At 41.8% G+C, this 24,176-nt stretch overlaps 1 protein-coding gene across 3 annotated transcripts in view; it reads left to right on the top strand.

Annotated features, from left to right (window-relative positions):
* lingo1 (leucine rich repeat and Ig domain containing 1) overlaps positions 1 to 24,176 on the top strand; it is a 386,928-nt gene that overhangs the window by 235,739 nt on the left and 127,013 nt on the right. For all 3 annotated transcript variants that reach the window (XM_062963431.1, XM_062963430.1, XM_008119179.3), the window contains one exon: positions 5,351 to 5,435. The gene's annotated coding sequence lies outside the window, so the exon portion shown is untranslated. The remainder of the gene's footprint in view (positions 1 to 5,350; positions 5,436 to 24,176) is intronic.

Genomic DNA, 24,176 nt, shown 5'->3' with positions numbered 1-24,176 from the left:
TTGGTTCAATTCCATTGTTGGTGGAGTTCCAAATGTTCTTTGATTGTAGGTGAACTATAAATCCCATCAACTACAACTCTCAGATGTCAAGGTCTATTTTTCCCAAACTCCACCAGTGTTCACATTTGGCCATATTGAGTATTCATGCCAAGTTAGGTCCCTGTGCATCATTGTTTGAGTCTACAGTGTTCTCTGGATGTAGGTGAACTACAACTCCCAAACTCAAGATCAACGCCCACCAAACCCTTCGAGTATTTTCTGCTGGTCATGGGAGTTCTGTGTGCCAAGTTTGGTTCAATTCCATCGTTGGTGGAGTTCGGAATGCCCGGGGCAGTGGCGCAGATGGGAGAGCAAGCCAGTGCAATTAACTGCAATGAATCACTGACCAGGAGGTCATAAGTTTGAGGCCCGCTCGGAGTTATGTTGTTTGTCTTTGTCCTGTGTTAAAAAGGCATTGAATGTTTGCCTATAAGTGTAATGTGATCTGCCCTGAGTCCCCTTCGGGGTGAGAAGGGCGGAATATAAATGCTGTAAATAAATAAATAAGTAAATAAATGCTTTTTGATTGTAGGTGAACTATAAATCCCAGCAAATACAACTCCGGAATGACAAATTCAATTTCTTCCACAGCCTCACCAGTATTAAAATTTGAGCTTATCGGGTATTTGTGCCAAATTTGGTCCAGTGAATGAAAATACATCCTGCATATCAGTTATTTACATTACGTTTCATAACAGTAGCAAAATGACAGTGATGAAGTAACAATGAAAATAATATTATGGTTGGGGGTGACCACAACATGAGGAACCACTGATATAGTGGATAGAAAGGTTTGTAGTGAGAGGCACACAAGACCAGCTATCCCTTCACCTGACCTCACCATCTGCAACATGTATGGATACGAAGGAGCTTATCCCGCAAAGAAGGGCTGAGCTCGGTATAGGCTTACTAATCCTAGTAAGTCTTCAATGCCTGTTAACCACTTGATAAGACCTTCAAGCTGATTTACTAAGGAAGAGCAAATTACAATGGATGTTTCTTGTTCTTTTAGCTTGTTTCTATTGAGAAAAGGGAATGTCTTTTAAATTCAGGATGAGCTCTTACAATTAGTATGTAATAAAGCAAATGTGTAGTGACACAACAGTTCGACATTTGTGTGTCCGCGTCTACAAGTCCCACGAGAATTTGTCGAAATCCCATTAATTTTGCGCGCATCATCTGAAAATACATCACACAGTCCTAAATGCTTGGGAAGTGTTAGACTTGTGATTTTGTGATACCAAATCCAGCATATCTATCTTGTTTGTTGTGTCATACAATGTCGTTGTGTCAATAATAATAATAATAATAATAATAATAATAATAATAATAATAATAAGGCCTGATCCTTGCAGCCCAGGAGCAAGCCATCAGAACAAATGCAATTAAGGCCAAATCAGCTGATGACCCAAAATGCAGACTGTGCAAGGAAACTGACGAAACCATTGATCATCTCCTCAGCTGCTGTAAGAAAATTGCACAGACAGACTACAAACAGAGGCACAACTACGTGGCCCAAATGATTCATTGGAACTTATGCCTCAAGTACCACCTCCCAGCAGCAAAGAACTGGTGGGATCACAAACCTGCAGAATATTGGAAAACGAGCACGCAAAGATACTGTGGGACTTCCGAATCCAGACTGACAAAGTTCTGGAAAACAACACACCAGACCTCACAGTTGTGGAAAAGAAAAAGGTTTGGATCATTGATGTTGCCATCCCAGGTGATAGTCGCATTGACGAAAAACAACAGGAAAAACCCAGCCGCTATCAGGACCTCAAGATTGAACTTCAAAGACTCTGGTGGTCCCAGTGGTGATGGGCACACTGGGTGCCGTGTCAAAAGATCTCAGCTGGCATTTGGAAACAATAGACATTGACAGAATCACGATCTGCCAACTGCAAAAGGCCACCCGACTGGGATCTGCAAGCATCATCTGAAAATACATCACACAGTCCTAGACACTTGGGAAGTGTTTGACTTGTGATTTTGTGATATGAAATCCAGCATATCTATCTTGTTTGCTGTGTCATACAATAATAATAATAATAATAATAATAATAATAATAATAATAATAATAATAATAATAATAATAATAAAACACTTTAACCCATTGTGCCACTGCAGCCCTAATAATAAAAATTGAAAATTCAGTTTTCCAAGCTCTGATGTCAGAAACATTTCTGGTAGTCTCTTTTTCTCTTTGGATCCTGTTCAAAAAACTTAATCCTCTGGGAAGAAACTGAATTCAGACAATGGAAATGTTGGTTTATTGGTTGGTTGCTAGGTCTGGAACTTCTTGTCACCTGTGTGCAACTTCTCCAAGCTGTGCCATCTGCTTGGGAACTGGAGATGGCATATTCTCCGACTCTCTCAAGCTGTGACTCCATTTCCCTTTTGTTAATTCCTCCCCAGCCCTTAACACACATTTTAAATCCATGTGTGATTATATAAAGGCTTTGCTTTATATTGGTTTAATAAAGTCGAACTGGTGGCATCCTATTGTGCCGGCAGAGCTTCTGCAGGAATTATAACAAATTCCTAAGGATTTCACCTCTTGACTGATTCCAACTTCACCAATTGGGTTGTGGCGCAGCTGGCTAGTAACCAGCTGCAATAAATCACTACTGACCAAGAAGTCATGAGTTCGAAGCCCGGGTAGGGTTAAGCCCCCGACCATTAAATAGCCCGGCTTGCTGTTGACCTATGCAGCCCCGAAAGACAGTTGCATCTGTCAATTAGGGAAATTTAGGTACGCTTTATGCAGGAGGCTAATTTAACTCATTTACAACATCATAAAACTGCCAGCAAAACACGAGGAAAGGAATGAGGAAGTACAGCCACTAGTGGACAGTGAAGCAACAGCTCCCCCTGTGGCCGGAATCGTGAAGCTGGAAAAAAAATGTTAAATGCCTCTGTGTCTGTCTATACTGTATGTTGTTTGTCTGTTGGCATTGAATGTTTGTCATATATGTGTTCATTGTAATCCGCCCTGAGTCCCCTTCGTGGTGAGAAGGGCGGAATATAAATACTGTAAGTAAATAAATAAATAAATAAATAAATATCCTGGAATGATAAGAAGCACGTCTTAGGATACAAACCTTGTAGTTGTAGTATAGTTGTAGTATAGTTAAGATGGAGACTATCATCAGCAACAACATCATTTTTATTTAGAACTTGGATTTCTCCCAAATCTGGGATTCAATGGAGCGTACCGTTGAGTGCAATGTAGCAGGAGCATGGATCAGTGAATGGTAAACTAGATAAGGGCCTTTCTTCTTACACATATAAAATCAGAATGTTAAACACAAGGTGTGTGTTTGTGAGAAGGAGTCTGTGCCGAACATGCCCCCTTTTCTGGAAATCAGTGCTTCCATATAAGGCTGCGAAGAAGCATCTCTGCGAAACGCCTTGTTCTCAATGAGAAAGGCTGTCTCCACCTGACGCCCTGCCAAGAAATTGCCAGCCTCCACAAGAGTTCTTGGCACCGGTGGGAACAAGGAACACTTGTGCGTGTGCGTGGGGTTGCGTGGGTTCTGAGAAGTTGTGCAAACGGAAAACGTCTCCGTGAAAAACTCTTTATTTTCTCCCCCAACTTTCTGAAGCACACGGAAAACCAAGCATAGAAGGACTGGGTGGTGGAGGGCACCCACAATGCCTTGGAAGCTTCTGGTTTTATTAAAATATCTATGTGATAACACAGATCAGAACTCAAATGGCCAAGCAACATCAGAGTGTGGTCAAGGTGGGAAACATTACTAATGAGAAAGAATGGACTTGCTAGGAAAGTGTGCAGTGGTTCCTTTTGCCTGAGCTTACTGGGAAGGGCAAATAATGGTGACTATGTATTGTTGAATCATTGGATTGCTGCGAGTCTTTTGGGTTGTTTAGCCATGTTCCAGAAGCTTTCTCTCCTAACGTTTCGCCCACATCTGTAGCAGGCACACCTCACAATAATGTGGGCAAAATGTCAGGAGAGTATCTGGAACATGGCCATACAGCCCGAAAGACTCACAGCAACCCAATGGTGACTATGACTATTAAGTTTGCTATTTTACCTGTATGTGCAAATGTCTGTTTTATAATTGCATATGTTTCTGTACATCTTATGTGTTTTATATTGTCACTGTTTTTATCTGGGTTCGACCCTTGTAAGCCGCCCCAAGTCCCTTTGGGGAGATGGAGGCAGGGTATAAATAAACTATGATGATGATGATGATGATGATGATGATGATGATGATGATGATGATGATGATGATGATGATGATGTTTATTTATACCCTGAGACTCAAAACAGTCTTGCCCTTCTTCTCCTTTCTTTCCTGCTGAGTTAATTGAATGCAAACTGCTTGTACTTTTCGAACTTGGTTTGCAGCAATGGACGTAAGCTGAGGACAAAGGAGAAAATTGGGAGGAGAAGAAAGAATCTGGGACATGCTAAACACAGCCAAAATACTGGGACAGCAGAGAATTAATTGAGTTTGTCTTTGCTAAATTACAACAGTTGGAAGTGTCCTGGTTGACTTAGTATGCATCTATTTACTTATTTATTTACAGTATTTATATTCTGCCCTTCTCACCCCAAAGGCGACTCAGAGTGGATCACATTGTACACATATAAGGCAAATATTCAGTGCCATATAACATAGAACAGAGACAGAGACAGACACAGAGGCAATTTAAGTCTTCTCCAGCTTCCTGAGGGTATGCTTGATTCCGGCCACAGGGAGAATAGCTGCTTCATCATCCACTGCAATGGCAACTTCCTCATTCCAATGGCGGCTGGATGATTTTTATGGTGTTGTAAATTAGCCTCCCCACATATAAGTAGTACCTACATTTCCTACTTGATAGATGCAACCATCTTTCGGGCTGCTTAGGTCAGCAACGAGTAGGGGCTATATTTTATTTTTAATTGTCGGGTGCTCACCCGGACACGGGCTGGGCTTGAACTCATGACCTCTTGGTCAGAGTGATTTATTGCAGCTGGCTGCTAACCGGCCTGTGCCACAGCCCAGCCTGGTTGAATTAATGCTGTTTGATACCACTTCTAATGTCGTGGCTCTATGTTATGGAATCATAGGAGGTGCAATTTTACAATGTTTTTAGTTTCTCTGTTCAAGAATGCTGATACCTCTCCAAGCTACAACTCTCAGGATTCTAATAATATTGAGCCACAGCAGTTGAAGTAACACCAAACTAATTTAATTCCACAGTGTAGATGCATCCTTAGTAACAGGTCTGTTGCTCCTTTAAGATGGTATTGGGAGTTCTGAATGTGATGTCCTTTCTTTCTGTCTTTCCCAGTGCATGACTGGGAGAAAAGGAGTGGATAGCACCCGTGGCACCGCCAGCAACGAATCTGCTCGCATCCTGACACCACCTTTCTCAGGTAAGTGAGGATTTTTTTTCACTGCATACTCTCCACGTTTCCTGATGCTCAAATGCATTAACACCTTACCTTGCAAAGTAACATTAGAATTTTTCTCTTTGTCGGTCTACTTATTTGCCAGCAAACATATGAAAAAACATTCAGGTACATTCAAAAGTGACACGAGATACTTTCCAAGATGGTTTACATTATTTTTCCTCCTTATTCTATTCTCATTTGTAACATCAATAGGTGATGTTTCCTTTCGGTCTCTAGATGTCCAAGGAAAATGTGTTCTATTAATATTATGGAGGTTGGAGATCCTTGCTGTTTTTCTGATAAATGTTTTCACTGGAGCTTGACTAGGTTTGTGAGAAATTATTAGTAGATGATACAGAACCCACCTTCAGCTATTACGTCCTGTTGGATTTCTTATCCGTGTATAAAAATAGTTGTGCAAGTGATTGTGCTTTCTCTGATGTTTTATCAAGGCTGACTGTAGTGAGTCTGAAAAGAACATTGAGAACCTTTTTCCCACTTTTGAGTTGGTGGGTGGGGAGCTATTTTATCACCACATGGCAGTGAGCCCCCTGAAGAATTGCTTATATAAAAGTGGGATAGACTGTAATGAAAAATATATGGGATCTTGACAGTATGCAAAGGGATCTTGTAGTGAAATATGACTTAATGATGGATCTTGGAGAACCTTAGGTGTAAACTTGCCTCTGTGTAGAGTCGCATAACTCTTTGATAGACCTTGGGTCTGAACTTGCCTCTACCTTGGAGAACTTAAAGTTCAAGCTTTTTCATGGACTGATTATTTCATAATAGACCTTGGAGAACGTAAGGTCTATAATTGTCTCATTGTAGTGCCATATAATTTAATAATAGGCCATGATAAAATTAAAGATCTAACGTCTTTGTAGTACCGCATGACTCCATGATAGACTATGGCGAACCTAAGGTCCAAACTTATCTCAGTGTATTGCTGATTACTTCATAATAAACCTTGGAGAACTGAACTCCATGATAGACCTTGAGTTCTGCTCTATGACTCCATGATAGACCTTGGAGAACTTTAGGTCTAAGCATGCATCTGTGTAGTGCCACATCACTCTATGATAGACCTTGGAGAACCTAAGGTCTGTAATTGCCTCTTTGTAATGACATATGACTTGATGATATACCTCGAGGAACCAATGATCTAAGATCATTGTTGTGCCACATGATTCCATGATAGATCGTAGCAAACCTAAGGTCCAAACTTATCTCAGTGTGTTGCTGATTACTCCATGATAAACCTTGGAGAACTTAAGGTCCAAACTCCATGATAGACCTTGAATTCTACTTTATGACTCTATGATAGACCTTAGAGAACTTGAGGTCTAAACATGCATCTGTGTAGTTCCACATGACTCCATGATAGACCTTGAGGAACCTAAAGTCTAAGCTTTCTTTCCATGTAGTACCATATGACTCTATGATAGACCTTAGAGAACTTGCGGTCTAAACATGCATCTGTGTAGTTCCACATGACTCCATGATAGACCTTGAGGAACCTAAAGTCTAAGCTTCCTTTCCATGTAGCACCATATGACTCTATGATAGACCTTAGAGAACTTGAGGTCTAAACATGTATCTGTGTAGTTCCACATGACTCCATGATAGACCTTGAGGAACCTAAAGTCTAAGCTTCCTTTCCATGTAGCACGATATGATTCTATGATAGACCTTGGAGAACTTGAGGTCTAAGCATGCATCTTGACTCCATGATAGACCTTGAGGAACCTAAAGTCTAAGCTTCCTTTCCATGTAGCACGATATGACTCTATGATAGACCTTAGAGAACTTGAGATCTAAGCATGCACCTGTGTAGTTCCACATGACTCCATGATAGACCTTGAGGAACCTAAAGTCTAAGCTTCCTTTCCATGTAGCACCATACGACTCCATGATAGACCTTGGAGAAGGTCTAAGCTTGCCTCCGTATAGTGTGGATAATCCAACAATAGAGACACTGGCCTTCTTCCCATCTTCAGCCTCTTTTCCCAGCGTGTTCATTCTCCCTCTCGTTCTCGTTCTTGCTCTCTCTTTCCTCCCTCCTCTCCTCTGCAGGACAGTCGAAAGAGACAGGAGCAGGTTGCATCTTGTACTGTACACACCAAATCCTAGACTAAAATCTGTGAACTGTCAGTTTGAGGCAGGCGGCGCGTGAGACAGCAAACATCAGAGCCGATTGGGCTTAGGCAATTTCCCAGCATGACAGCTCTCCGGAGGGAACAAAGGGATGTTTCAGCGCAGAACAGAATTTAGTTCCTTAATAGGGGTAAGAAATGATTCAAGCAGCCCTTCCACAGAGAGCTGTTTGGGAGAATGAAGCTAGGAGAAACCACAAGAAAATGCTGGTAATCTCCAAAAGGTTCTGTGATCTCCAGCCACCTTGGATCTAGCCAAGGAACACGATTAGCTCGCCCAATGGGAAATGGTTTGCACCACATCTTGTTCAAGGGATATTTGCAATTTTATTTGGTGATGACTGTCTTCATTCTTTATCCACTGTTGGAAAATAAGATAAATAAGGGGGTGGCTTATCTTACTTGTAGCACAAGCTAATTCAAAGGAACTGGGGAGTTGTAGAAGACTATATGCAAGCAATGGAGCAGATCTTCTTAATCTTTGCAATGCTCACATACAGAAGTGGAAAAAGTTACCCTCTAGAATTGCAACTCTCAGAAGTCCTAGCCAATATGTTTTCACCCCTATCTCCTCTGGAATCCCTAAAGGGAAAATCGGTTTTGAACTTCCTAATGATGAAAGCCCCCCATCTTTCATCCCTCTATCTTTCAGTTGGGTTTCTTCATGCCTTGTTCCTTCTATCATGCCTCTTCAATGAAGAGACTTTATTGAACTAATTCCAGAATCAAAGCATGCATGGGAAACATCTGTGGTTGATGGCAACATAACAAAAACTTCCAAGGTATATCTACAATGCAGGAGTCCCCAAACTAAGGCCCGCGGGCCGGATGCGGCCCTCCAAAGTCGTTGACCTGGCCTCTGTCCTAAACGTTAGACTTAGGGTTGACCTAAGTCTGAAACGACTTGAAGGCACACAACGACAACAATCCTAGTTTTGGACTATTTCATCATAGTTCGGGCCCCCAAACAGTTTGAGGGACTGTGAACCAGTCCTCCACTGAAAAAGTTTGAGGACCAGGTTGTTGTATTTTTTCCGGACACCAAGACACACAGGAAGTAGCCTTTTGTAGTTTATTTAGAAAACAGGCAAAAGATAGTTCATAAAAGGGAAAAAGTTCAGTTCTAAAAGATAGGTACAAAACCAAGGCTGTAAGCAATAAGTCCATAGAAACATAGAGCATAAAACAAGGTCCTTTTCATGGAAGTCAAAAGTCCCAGCAAACAGAATATATCCACGAGATATTACAGGAAGGCAAACTTGGCACAGCAAAGCAGACTTGCTTCTAGATCAAGTGATGGAGTTGCATTGACTCTGCGAGCAGACTGTTTTAAAAGCATGACTTAAAGGTATTTCTTTGCCCTTGGACCTCTCGTTTATTGGCTAAATTCCAGTCTCGTAGCCCAATCGAGATCCCCCGAGTCAAGGCCACTGAGCTCATAACTGGTATCAGGTGGCAAAGCGCTATCCTCCCTTTCTACTCCCTGCACCTGAAATTCCTCGTTAGAAACAACATCATGATTTATTCCCATGGGAACAACTCCCTGCTCTTCATTTCCCACAGCTGGAATGCTCCTATAATTCCCACATCAGAGTCATCTTCAAATTCATCCTGAATCCCATCATTATGCACATATAGCCCAGAATCCTCATCAGAGTCACACAAAGGCAAAGGCTGAGTCAGAAACACAGTTTGAGGATCCCTTATCTACACTGTAGAATTAATGCAATTTGGCACCACTTCTGTACCAAGTAGGGCCTCACCAAGCAACGAAGCTCAGGATTCCATAACAGTTAATTAGCCATGGCAGTTCAAGTGGTCTCAAACTGCATTAATTCCATGCTGTAGATGGATCCTTGAGCAACTATTCTTCTCAGGTTTGTAGATTTTTGCACTAGGGGTCCTATTGATTGAGGAGTCTGCAAATCATAGAAAGTTCCTTTTTTCCAAGCTCCGTCTCAGCCATGGCTATCCTCCCATCACAATCCCTATTACTGCCCCAAGTCTGTCTTATTTTTTTTTCCTAGTCTGTTTTGCATGCATGAGTCACTCCTTTCCCTTTCCAGTGTGAATTTCGCACCTCCATACAGATAGGAGTCCACCCCCCTGCGGAACTAATGTGATGATAACTCCAGCCTTAATTTGTTACAGAACACCAAAGAAACTTATTCCCAAAGAGCGAAGCAGCAGACCTTTGTGGGCGTGATTCGTTTTTTTCTAAATGAAATGTGAGATTGCCCGGAGCTTATGAGAGATTGCTGATTCTTTGCTTGATGTTCTGCTATTTACTCGGGGCGTGCTGTGGATTCAGATAAATTCGGAAGTAAATTGAATAACTTGGGATGGACGTGGGAGGTGTTCCGAGTGAACCCAGACAAATTCGCCACCAAATTGGATCAGACTGGAGAACGACCTGAACTGAAGCAGAAATCCTCCACAATGAACTGAATCTGTACCCAAGTCTTTCTGAAAAGGGAATTCAGGGGGCAACTACACTGGATTCCATAGCATTGGCAGATTCACAATGTCAAGATTCAGCAAAAATGTGATATGGATTTGCAGATCTCAGTTTTGCTTATTTAAGTTTGATTAATATATTTGTTCAAGGAAACTCTATGTCCTCCAGGACAACTCTATGATCAACTTCATCCAGACACTGACCATACAGCTGCACTGGAGGACCTAGAAACTCCTAGAGTCAACATTTATCTAGACATTTCTAGGTCCTCCAATGCAACTTTATAGTCACTATTTATCTAGACATTTCTAGGTCCTCCAATGCAACTTTATAGTCACTATTTATCTAGACATTTCTAGGTCCTCCAGTGCAACTTTATAGTCACTATTTATCTAGGCATTTCTAGGTCCTCCAGTGCAACTTTATAGTCTCTATTTATCTAGACATTTCTAGGTCTTCCAGTGTAACTTTATAGTCACTATTTATCTAGACATTTCTAGGTACTCCAGTGCAACTTTATAGTCACTATTTATCTAGGCATTTCTAGGTCCTCCAGTTCAACTTTATAGTCACTATTTATCTAGGCATTTCTAGGTCCTCCAGTGCAACTTTATAGTCACTATTTAGACATTTTAGGTCCTCCAGTGCAACTTTATAGTCACTATTTATCCAGACATTTCTAGTAGGCTTCTGTGTGGAATTTGTTTCTTCCGTTTCCTCTGTTTGATTCAGTACCTTAGGTACTTCAGGAATATTTCATAGTAAGGACCCACCTGATATGAAAACCCACCTGACACGAAAGCAAGTGGGAGCCGATCTCGGCTCCTCCTCCCCTATTCGGCATCACAGTTGAATCTATTTGATTTTCCTTTATTTTCCTGATTCTTTTTATTTAGTGAGACTGACTGGGAATTGGGAACCGGAGGGATGGTGGGTGGGGTGTGCCCGCTCGTGTTTGGGTGCTTGGAGAGTCACTTTTTTACTTTAGCTTCTTTTTCTCCTTCCCTTCCTCTCCTTCAGAAAATACTTTTAAAAGATAATAATTATTATTATTAATAGTAAGTAATACCAGCAAACAAAAAGAGAAGCCTATCTCTCCTCTAGAGTAGAAAGTAGAAACAGCTAAAGGAAGCAAAACAGCAAGCAGAAAGAAGATTGCGGCCTTACAAGCATGTATGGGATTTTTAAGGTAGTCCAGGGAGGATACAGCTCCACTGAGCTCTCAGATCATCGCTCTTCCCCTGGGCCTCCTTAAAGTGCCTTAGAAAGCTGTGTGTGGAATAGTAAATAATCCCTGCAAACAAAAAGAGAAGCCTACCTCTCCTCTAGAGTAGAAAGTAGAAACAGCAAAGAAAGTAAAACACCAAGCAGAAAGGAGAGTCTAGCTTTGCAGCCAAGTCAGGGGATTTTTAAGGTAGTCCAGGGTGGATACAGCTCCACTGAGCTCCCAGGTTATCGCACTTCCCCTGGGCCTCCTTAAAATGCCCTGGGAGAGAATAAAGCACATGCCTGCCTCTCCTCTAGAGTAGAACAGCTTTCATATAATCTAGTTCAAAGCAGATAATCTGGATTTTATATGGCAGTGTAGAAGCTCCGATCAATCGGAGCTTTTTGTTCTCTTGCTCTACCAACTGTTAAGACTCTTTGGGTGGCATCCATAGGGTGTAGCATCAATGGCTTCCTTCAGAAAGGCTGACTATTCACTCCTTCCATCTCAGCCCTTTGTTATGTTCTCTCTTCCTCACCCAACCTTGCCCTCTTGCACTTTGTATGACTCCGGTGCCGATTGAGCAGAAAACAGAAAGGGGAAAAGGCTAAAACTGTTTTTCATTTGATGCCGCTCTTCACCCTGGGTGGATTGGAAACAGGCCAGATTGGAGAAAGTTGAGGTAGAGAAAAGAAATGTATGGGAACGACAATCAAAATCTCTATCATCCCTGCAGCCAAGGGAGGGGAAGCTTATTAATAGAAACACATGCCTATCCAGGGATTGCCAGTCATTGAATAGGTCAGCACTTTCTTGGAGAGTGAACAATATCAGTTGTCAAGTGGAGAAATCATTGCATCCACCAATAGCTTCATTTCCCCGGCTCTGTGCTATCTGCAATGAAAAAGAGGGAGAAATCAATGCAAGAGACAACTTATATCAGGAAAAGTATATGAGGCTGGCACCTTTCTTCCACCATTTTGCTGACATCTCTTTCCATTGACAGCAAACTGGAGAAAGATCTGGGAAAGGTAGTCTAGCAAATACAGTTTGAACTTCACCAGCCATCTTTATTCCCAGAATATACTTGGAGTGATGTTGTGTAATGATGAAGAGTTGTTTTGTCATCCTTACGCAACATCACTCCAAACATCTTCGGGAACTAGCTGCTCTAGATTGATTTCTCAACCAAAACTGGATGCTGTTGCAACTTACAAAAATGTACATGATGTCGTTTGGTTGGCTCAGTAGTGGCATCACTGTGTGGTAGACTTTGGATGTTATTGTGTTTTACAATATGCATAACATGGCTACCTTTAATATGTTTTCATGGGTGTATGATGTTTCCATCAGGTTTTGCAGAAGTAAGGTTAATTTGGGTGCTTCTACGCTGTAGAATGAATGTAGTTGGACGCCATTTAAATGCCATTACTCAATGCTATAGAATCCTGCAAGTTAATCTATATATATAAAAGAGTGATGGCATCAGAGCAGCGGACAAAACAACAAAACTACAGGCCCCCCAACCTCGAAATTTCACAACACAACCCATCATTCACGGCTCTAGGTTGATACAACAAAAAGAAAAGAAAAATAAAGTCCTAATTTATTTATTTATTTGTTTATTTATTTACAGTATTTATATCCCGCCCTTCTCACCCCGAAGGGGACTCAGAGCGGATTACAATGAACACATATATGGCAAACATTCAGTGCCAACAGACAAACAACATTCAGTTTTTAGACAAACAGAGAGGCATTTTTAACATCTTTCCAGCTTCACGATTCTGGCCACAGGGGGAGCTGTTGCTTCACCATCCATTGGTGGCTGTTCTTCCTCTTCTTTTCCTCGTGAGCAGTTTTATGGTGTTGTAGATTAGTTAAATTAGCCTCCCGCATAAAGCGTACCTAAAGCCGGGGCTATTATTATTATTATTTTTTTATGGTCGGAGGTTTAACCTGACCCGGGCTTCGAACTCATGACCTCTCAGTCAGTAGTGATTTATAGCAGCTGGTTACTAGCCAGCTGCGCCACAGCCCGGCCCCAATTACAGGGAGAGGAATAATAGTTTATATCCAATTGCTGCCAGTTAGAAGGCTAAGCTTCGCCCACTTGGTCTCCTAGCAACCTACTCAGCCCAGGGGGCAGGCACAGTTAGGCCTCACTTAGCCCTCTTCCACAGATTATCAGATTTTAACTGGATTATATGGCAGTGTAGACTCAAGGCCCTTCCACACAGCTATATAACCCATTTAGAATCTTATATTATCTGCTTTGAACTGGAGTATCTTGACTCCACACTGCCATATAATCCACTTCAGTGTGCATACTAAACATAAAGACTACCATACAACAGACATTCAGTACCACCACTACCTCAACAATTTCTCACCAACACCACCAGAACATGCCATAGCAACGCGTGGCTGGGCACAGCTAGTCTATATATATAAAAGGGTAGTGAAATTTCAGCCTAGGACAAAACAACAAAACTGCACATTCCAGAAATTCTAAACTTGGCAGCACGACCCCTCATCCATGCCGCTACGTTCATACAACAAAAAGAAAAGAAAAATAAAGTCCTCTAATTAGAGGGAGAGGAATAATTGTTTTTATCCAATTAGAAGGCTAAGCTCCACCCACTTGGTCTCCTAGCAACCCACTCAGCCCAGGGGACAGGCAGAGTTAGGCCTCACTTTGGCCTCTTCCACACTGCCTATAAAATACAGATTATCTGATTTTAACTGGATTATATGGCAGTGTAGACTCAAGGCCTTTCCACACAGCTATATAACCCATTTATAATGGACTTAATGTCAGAGGAAAACCTTTATCCTTTACCTTAACTACCACCAATTCCTCAATACTTTATTTCCCATACCACCATACTTCGCCACAGCAACGTGTGGCTGGGCACAGCTAGTATTTTATAAAGTCGTTAGCCTTCTCTGCCCGGAGTGCCAGGACATTGGCAAACTACAACTCCCAGAACCACATAGCAATGAGTCATGGCATTTAAACGGCGTTCACCTGCATTTATTCCACAGTGCAGATGCACGCTTAGTTAAAGCAGCTGATGCAAAATCCCGACCCTGGGTTTCACAAACTGGACTGGAAAAAATAATAATTGAAATGTGTTTCCTCTTACTCTGTCAATTGGGCAGTGAACTCCCATCTTGGGAAGGCAGGGAAATAGTTAGCTCACTTGCCGTTCAGCCCTGAATGTCACTTTAATGTTAAACGAGGGGAAAGAACTGGCGGCGAGAAGAGCGCAAGAGAAGTTACGGGGCCCTGGATTCGTTTTGGTTTACGCTCTGATCCTTTCTGGTTAATTACACCTTGACATGCACAAAGGAAAGAGGGAGAGACCTTTTTTTTTTAAAGCCGTTTCCCTTTCTCTTTTAAAAAATTACCTTCTATGAAATATTTAGGGAGCTCTACTTCCCATAAAGAGTATGAAAAAACCACCCTGATCTAATTACTCCTAGAAGGCTCCTTGGGATTTCTTTGAATAGCGTGAGCCTTGAAGATGGAGAAAGGCCTTGTTAAGGAAATGAATGCGGGATCGGGTTCAAGATTCAGGCAAGATAATGTCATAACCATGTGAGGATTATTGCAAAAGGATTGTATCAGCCAGTGTCCCTTACTGATGGCTATGTAAGGATGATGAAAGAATCCATCTTTCTCTCTCCTGTGTGACTCAGTGTGAATATCTGTCTGTGTTGTTTGTGACTTGTCTGGAAATACAAGGTCTGAGGATCTGTGAATCCTAATTGTACATTTGTATATATCGCAACTGTGAAGAGTAAAGCCTCCAGATATTTTAGATGAAATCCTGAATCTGTGATTTTACTAAACACTATGTGTAAATATGTCAAAAGCTGGCAGTTGGACTCTGCTGATAGACAGGTTGAAGCATGTTTGTGCTGTGAAATGACACTGCTGTATTTTGCTTGCTACTGGGACACTTGCTATCCAGCTTGCAACGGTTTCAGGGAGGTTGTGATTTGGAAACTATAAATCACTTCACGTACCAGCATCCTGAGCAGACCAGAGCTTGGGATCCATTGGTGTAGAATTTTTTTTACACTCCAACATCTGAAGAGTTTTCAGTTTCAGGAGATGGAAATCAAGCCAATCGTGGTTTTATGGAGTCTGGAAAACATTATGTCTCTGGTTGTTCAACATAAGTTCTTATTGTTGAGGAAAGATCTTGAGACTCATTGATGACACATTATACCAAGGTGGCTTGGACGTCTGCTTCCATGATTGTTAGTCATGCTGAAGGAGGCTTCTGGAAGCTGAAGTTCAAAACATCTGGAGGACCAAAGGTTGGGATCCACTACTGGTTGGAAATTTATTTATTTATTTATTTATTTATTTACAGTATTTATATTCCGCCCTTCTTTCTCACCCCGAAGGGGACTCAGGGCGGATTACAATGAACACATATATGGCAAACATTCAATGCCAACAGACAAACAACATTCAGTTTTTTAGACAGACACAGAGGCATTTTAACATCTTTCCAGCTTCACAATTCCGGCCACAGGGGGAGCTGTTGCTTCACCGTCCATTGGTGGCTGTTCTTCCTCATTCTTTTCCTCGTGTTTTGCTGGCAGTTTTATGGTGTTGTAGATTAGTTAAATTAGCCTCCCGCATAAAGCGTACCTAAATTTTCCCTACTTGACAGATACAACTGTCTTTCGGGGCTGCATAGGTCAACAGCAAGCCGGGGCTATTTTATTTTTTTTAATGGTCGGAGGCTTAACCCGACCCGGGCTTCGAACTCATGACCTTTCGGTCAGTAGTGATTTATAGCAGCTGGTTAATAGCCAGCTACGCCACAGCCCGGCCCCCAATGTCCCCTCTCCAAGATGATCCATGACATCCCAGGACTGTCATTGATCTCCACAGCCAGTGCTTGGCCAAGGACATTGGCCATTGCCCAACAAAGATGCCAACATTGAGTCACCAACAGAGCAGCAACATCTCAATTTCCTCCCAGAACTAAGCTTGCCCATCTTTTCAGCAACATTGTCGTTGCCATTGAGTTTCCCTTGCACTGCAGATGGCCAAAGCCTGCCTCTTCCCCACTTCTTTATTTTTTATGAATTAATCAAACACAATGGTGTTGGCTTGAGTGTTTAGTTTAAAGAGGCTTGAGCAAAGCGTATGTGTAATGTGATTTCTTATCACGGCTTCTCTCTCTTCTGCCTGCGCTTGCCAGTAGGAAGCGGTCCAACTCCCAACCACATCCTGGGGAGATGAGCCGAGTACTCTTTTCATCTCCAAATAAAACAAACAGGAACAAAGAAGACAATAATATTGACTTCCATCACTGATATCCCCATTTATCTCGGCGATAATTAGTAAGTCTATCGCCGCCGAGGCATAGCTCATAAGCGCATTATTTTCAGGAGAGTGCATTAATGTCATTTCAAACAACAATGACTCCAATAGCGGTGGGCGAGCTAAGTCAATGGGGGAAAGGGGCACAAAGTTGGGCAAAAGGCAAAACAATGTAGGGCCAGAAGTGAGAAAAGTCACTTGCTTGGATTATAGCTCCCAGAATCTCAGTTAATATAGCTTCTGCTCAGATTTGCTGGAAATGTGTGGATTAGAGAGCATCGTTGAAGTAGAAATAAAAGAGGAATAGGAAGAAGATGCTTTTAATTTTCAAACAGGAACATACATATGTCTCTGTGTATATATTCATGCAAGTGTGTGTGTGCTTGAGGAACATCATCAGATACCATATTTACGTCTTGAGGAACATCATCAGAAACCATCTTTAGGTCATGAGGAACATCATCAGAAACCATCTTTAAGTCTTGAGAAACATCATCAGATACCATATTTACATCTTGAAGAATATCATTAGAGACCATATTTATTTATTTATTTATTTATTTACAACATTTCTACCCCGCCCTTCTCACCCAAGGGGACTCAGGGCGGCTTACAACAACTGGCAAAATTCAATGCCAAACAACTCAATAAAAACAGCAACACATCTAAAATCATTAACAATAATCCATAAAATACAATAGTCAAGCTTTAGGTCTTGAGGAACATCATCAGAAACCATATTTACGTCTTGAAGAATATCATTAGAGACGATCTTTAGATCTTGAGGAACATCATCAGAAGCTATCTTTAGGTCTTGAGAAACATCATCAGAGGCCATATTTAGGTCTTGAGAAACATCATCAGAGGCCATATTTAGGTCTTGAGGAACATCATCAGAAACCATCTTTAGGTTTTGAGGAAAATAAGTCTTGAGAAACATCATCAGAGACCATATTTATGTCTTGAAGAATATAATCAGAAACCATCTTTAGGTCTTGAGGAACATCATCAGAAACCATCTTTAAGTCTTGAGAAACATCATCAGAGGCTGTCCTTATGTTTCAGATTCTTGGCTAGTTGGGCCTGGATTGATTACGAATCATCAACCCTAGATTAAATATGGATTTTCTTACCTTCATACTGCTCAGTAGTATAGTTTGTGTATTTCACATAAAATGCATGACATTGTCATGTAAGGCCATGAAAGATCTCCTAGAAAACTCTTCCCATTCAGTATAATAATTCTCCGATAGATTGACCAATTATTCTAATAATGTCAAAGGGACTACACTCAGTTAAATCAAGTTTATATTATATAAAATCTATTTATTAGGGAACTGAATAAGGTAGACTCAAGAAAAAAAAGCATTCTATACATAGGGGAGAAATTCAAAATCTATTGCCAAGCAATTTAGCTATCAAAAGGCGGGACCATAAAACTGGAAGATGGTGGAGTTCCCATACTGGAAAATGGGATTTTATTGTGGGTTTTCTTTTTTTTATCCCTCTGGCTATCCCTCTATGCGCCAACACAACTATTTATGATTTTGCCATAGCAAATTTATTGATCTATAAAACTTTTGCTGTCTCAACGTTTTCCTACCTCCATAGGCATTTCTTCAGGGAAACATTAATTGCTAACCGTAGCCTCATAAGAAGAAAATGTAAGAAGGTGAGCCATTTTGTGGATACTACAGGCAGTCTTATCTTTTTTTGCACAGAATTAGGTGCCTGTTTTTCAGACAACCAGAGAGCACAAGTTCAGAAAGGTTGTGTTTCCCGGTGAACTCCGAATGGAGTTTGTTTTGTGCCGCGCACCTCCCAAATTTGGTTAGAAGATGCGCCGAGAGAGATAATGCCCCTCTCGAAAGCACATTGTTAAACTTGGGTATCTTCCCAGAGTATAAAAGATAGTTTTCCGGTACACAAAGTCCCAAGTGTTATCAATTCCACAGGAACTGTTGTCACGGCAGCGCGGAGACCAGCAAAGAAGCAAATGCAAATGCAGGGCAGTGTTTTTATTAGGATTTAAATGAGTTTAGGGCTGTTTAGAATTACAATACGATCCGAGTCAGGAGAGACTTATAAAATCAGTCCAAGTTCATATATTATACAGTAAATGTGCCAAACCCCATGACTCTGAGTTCAGCGCATTTTCTGTATATATATAGAGAGAAATACAAGGAGCAGGGACAGAGAGACAAACATTAAAATGCAAAATTGAAAATCAAGAAGGTCTGAAGCAACAAATGGGAAAGCAGGTGTGTAGCCTTCGCCCCATTTCTCCTGAGACGGAGAAAAGAATGACAGATTCATATGACAGGATTCAAGGCACCTTCTCCAGTACCAGATGCTAAGAAAGGTCTGCCCTGATTAGAACATAGATGGGAGAACACCAGGGAAGACTGAGAGCTCTCTCCACACAATGCAATTATAGCACTATTATTTCACTTTAAGAGTGGTTCCATCTGATGGTTCCATCTCATGGAATCCACCTGATGGTTCCATCTCATGGAATTCACCGGATGGTTCCATCTCATGGTATTCACCGAATGGTTCCATCTCATGGAATGCACCAGATGGTTCCATCTCATGGAATCCACCTGATGGTTCCATTTCATGGAATTGACCTGATGGTTCCATCTCATGGAATGCACCAGATGGTTCCATCTCATGGAATGCACCAGATGGTTCCATCTCATGGAATCCACCTGATGGTTCCATCTCATGGAATCCACCTGATGGTTCCATCTCATGGAATTCACCTGATGGTTCCATCTCATGGAATGCACCAGATGGTTCCATCTCATGGAATCCACCTGATGGTTCCATCTCATGGAATTGACCTGATGGTTCCATCTCATGGAATTCACCTGATGGTTCCATCTCATGGAATCCACCGGATGGTTCCATCTCATGGAATCCACCTGATGGTTCCATCTTACGGAATCCACCTGATGGTTCCATCTGACGGAATCTTGGGATTTGTAGTTCACCACAAAGCCTTTAGAGCAGTATTTTCCAAACCTTGTTTTCTAGATGTTTTGGACATCATTTCCCAGAATTTGTAAGAGTTGGCCAAGCTGATTAGAACTTTTGGGTGTCAAAGTCCAAAACACTTGGACCAAAGGTTGGGATACAAGGCTTTAGAACCATGTTCTCCAAACTCTGGTTTACCAGGAGTTTGGGACTTCAACTCCCAGAATTCCTGACAGTTGGCCAAACTGACTGAGAATTCTGGTAGTCAAAGACCCAAACACCTTGATAACCAGAGGTTGACAACCACTACTTCAGAACAATGGTTTCCAAATATGTTCTTCTAAGCCTTTTGTGTTTCCTTAATCCCTGGTCGTGGGCCAAGACACTACATTTTGGGAATTTAGAATTCTCTGTGTGAAAGCTGCAATGCCTCATCAAACCAGAAATCCCAGGATTTTATGGAATGCCACCAGTGGAAATATGAATCTGGATTTCTCAAGCTCCAGAATCACAGCTGAACCCCAACAACCTGTTGACTATCTTATGCCTTTACACATTGCTGTCTTAAGACTGCAAACCAGCTTTGTGTGGCCGTCTCTTATTTTGGATCAAGCTTAGTGTGAGTTTGCTGCCATAATATCCCCACTTGGATGCTATGGAGACGTCCTTGATTAAGTCTCCATTCCTTGGCTTTGTACGCAGTAAGCACTTGCCATGAGTTAGACACGCCAGGGTTGAGATGTCCAAAGCCAACTAGAAGTTTAGACAGGCAGTCGCTATTAATTTTAGCTGGAACCTCGTGGCCTCCCCTCCCCGGATTTCATGGCTTTGAAAATCACAGCCACTTAGCTTCAGACTGATGAACTCTACCTGTGGATAGACAACAATAAGGGCTCCCCGTTGGGAGAAGAGGAAGCTTTAGGGGCAGCGGGCGAGCTTGGCAGGGAAGGGAGAAGAGACGTACATCAAACACACCGAAGAAGCCACATCAAAGAGCCCTGTGTGCCAGCAGCCAATGAAAAGCTTTTAATGCAAAGGCCTGGAGCAAAGGGAAATGTACACAAGGGGGTGGTTTACAAGCTTTGCCAGATGTGTTCTCTGCTAATAGTGTCAATTTGACACCCAGGGAAAAGGCTGACTTAACACCTTGCTTGAGTCATGGAAGAGCTGTGTGTGTGTGTTTACCTTCCAGTCAGACCCCATGAATGACACAGGGTTTTCGGAGGTGGTTTTGCAAGTTCCTTCCCCTCCCAGCGCCTAGGTATTCATTGGCCATCTCCCATCCAAGTCCTAACCAGGGCTGGCCCTACTTAGTTTCCAAAATCAGATGGGATCTGGTGCCTTTAGGGGTTGCTTTTTTTTTCATGTCATGAGCGACTTGAGAAACTGCAAGTCGCTTCTAGGTAAAAAGGTAAAGGTTTCCCCTGACGTTAAGTCCAGTCGTGACCGACTCTGGGGGTTGGTGCTCATTTCCATTTCTAAGCCGAAGAGCCAGCATTGTCCATAGACACCTCCAAGGTCATGTGACTGCATGGAGCACCGTTACCTTCCCGCCAGAGCGGTATCTATTGATCTACTCACTTTTGCATGTTTTCGAACTGCTAGGTTGGCAGGAGCTGGGGCTAACAGTGGGCCCTCATTCGACTCCCGGGATTTGAACCTGGGACCTTTCGGTCTGCAAGTTCAGCATCTCAGCGCTTTAACACACTGTGCCACCAGGGGCCCCTACAGATAGATAGATAGATGGATAGATAGATAGATAGATAGATAGATAGATAGATAGATAGATAGATAGATAGATAGGATGGAATATAAATACTGTAAATAAATAAATACATACATACATACATACATACATAAGTAAGTAAGTGATGGATGGTCGATAGATGGTGGATGGTGGATAGATAAGTGATAGTTAGATAAATAAGTGGTGGGAGCATGAGTGGATGGAGAGATGATGATAGATAGATAGATAGATAGATAGATAGATAGATAGATAGATAAGGGTCTTCCCTTGTGACATCACTTGGACATGTCCTTGGCCCTCTGGTTTCCTCTTGTTTTCTCCTATCTCTTAACTTCAATAGTTGTGAAGACAAAGCATTGCTTGTTCCCTCTTCTGTATGACCAAAAAAGCTACCAGCATTCTATATTGTACTTCATCTAAGAACCCAAAACCCACTGCAGCTCAGGCATTTATACCAGAACACCGTCTTCTATCCATCAGTCTGTTGTAGCTTGGACCCGAAGTGTAGGTTGTCTACTCAGACTCTGCTGAAACCAACACCTGATGGCTAGTGAAGGTCCTTTATGGAGGACAATTCCTCAAATATCTCAGCCAGCAGAGCTATTGTCTATGTTGGTTTCAGGATTCGAATAGTATACTGTACATACATTGAGGGTGTATCATGTCAGTGTTTTTGTTGTTATAGTGTGAAATGTTCAATCAGTTGTTGCTGTTGGATTGTGTATATGTGTTCCAGCAAGCATTCCAGCAGTCCAGGAGTTAATTACAGTCAGCCCTGATTGATTTCCTGGAGGGCCAATGGGTCATGACTTCCATTTCAACTTCGTGGACAGAACATTTGTCATGAACTGTGGAATGTAAGGAGGTGCCTGTTTGCACTGATATCGGACTCGGCGAGCCGAGAGGACATGACATGTTTTGCAATTGCAGAGGGAACATGTGTCCAGAGAGTGATGATATTTGGAGTTGTAAATGGCTTGTAAATAAAGCCTATAGAACCGCTGGGATCAGCAGATAATATACGACTGAGCTGTCGTTTGTTGGTGCCACTTTCGCCAATGCCTAAGTGGTCTGACTGAGGAGAAGAAGGTGAGACCTGACTCATAAATAGGTCAGGGTGATGATTTCCACTGACATATCACCATCCTCATCCTCACACCCAAAACTTCAAGTGTCTCAACTGGGGACATGCAATGATTATAATACACTGACATCTAGAGGCACAGAAATAATCGGGCTCATTGATGGATCAGGAACATTTGGCAGGCTGCGAACTCGGCATGGTTCAATACTATTTAAACTTTCACGGCTCCGTTCTTCAGAATCCATAGTGGCGAGGGAATTCGGGGACTTGTCAAGTCAGTCTGCCCTGCACACTTTTCTCCACTTTAATGATCATGGCTCCATCCTGCATAATCCCGGTATTTGGAGTTGGATAAAGTATACATTTTTTTGGCAATGAGCATTTGTGACGGTGCTTGGGAAGACGAGTATCAGAGATTATGTCCCTTTCAAAAAGGGAGAGAAACAAATAACTGGCCCCAAGTGGCTTCTGTATCAAGCTGGACTCTCCTGTAAGTAGAAATATAGAAGTCAGTCAAGCTCAACTTTATCCAAGTTGTCCTTTTTTTTCAGACAACAAGCAGATTCTGCCTCAGGTTCACATCCGAATCCAAACTGACAAATTTCCATACATTTTTGTGCATACTTTCTCAAAATGTGTATGTTTTCTGACCAAAGCATTGTTTGTACAGGTTGCAAGAACTGGCTAAAGGATTCTGGAAAATATAGCCCAAAAATAACATTTTCGACCCTTGCATTTTTCAAATGTAAGCATTTCATTATTTTTCATGTAAATTTTGTATGTGAGAGAGAATGGCACCATGCATTCAGTAATCAGAGTTGGACAGTCTTATCTTATTAAAGTCTTATTATTATCTTAAATTACACTTTTATATAAATATTCAAGAACATTTAACCTACTGATAGCTCAAATAATGTAATGTTATTAATGTCTATTTTTATTTTTGAAATTGATCCATAGCTGCTGCATTTCCCACCCTCGTCTTATACTCAAGTCAATAAGTTTTCTCAGTTTTTGTGGTAAAATTAGGTGCCTCGGCTTATATTCGGGTCGGCCTATACTCAAGTATATACGGTAGTTAAATTAGCCTCCCTGCTTAAGCGGTCCCTAAATGTTCCTACTTGACAGATGCAACTGTCTTTCAGGTTGCTTAGGTCAACAACGAGCTAAGCTTTTTAATGGTCGGACACTCAATCCGACCCAGGCTTCGAACTCATGACCTCTCAATCAGTAGTGATTTATTACAACTGACTACTAACCAGGTGCGCCACATGTTCCGCTACTAGGGGTGCATTTACATTGTAGATTTAACACAATTTGACGCCACTTGAACTGCCATGACTCAATAACACAGAATCCTCAGAGTTGTCATTTTGCAAAGTCTTTAGTCTGCTGTGTCAAAATACAACTCACAGGGTGCCATAGAATGAGCTAGAGCAGCTAAAGTGGTGTCAAAGTGCCTTAATTTTACAATGTAGATGCACTTTAAGAGGTTGAAATGTCCCAGGAATAAAATTATCCACTAATAAGCTTTATCGCCCTCAATATTTCGTTGTCTAACAAAGCAGCAAGACCCCAGGGTTGGCTGAATGCAGTCTATTCACATCTCCGTAATGAAAGCATTTTGGTCTTGATTCATGGCTCTGATTGGTGATAATGGGCCCCCGGACAATGGTTGCAGAGCGACCGGAATTCTCATTCCAATTCCTTGCCTCTCATAGGAGAAAACATCAAGGAGG

The sequence above is a fragment of the Anolis carolinensis genome, unplaced genomic scaffold (assembly GCF_035594765.1).
Source record: "Anolis carolinensis isolate JA03-04 unplaced genomic scaffold, rAnoCar3.1.pri scaffold_11, whole genome shotgun sequence".
NCBI classification, from domain to species: Eukaryota; Metazoa; Chordata; class Lepidosauria; order Squamata; family Dactyloidae; genus Anolis; species Anolis carolinensis.
Note: the sequence above shows the minus strand (reverse complement) of the source record. Positions and strands in the feature narration are given on the sequence as shown.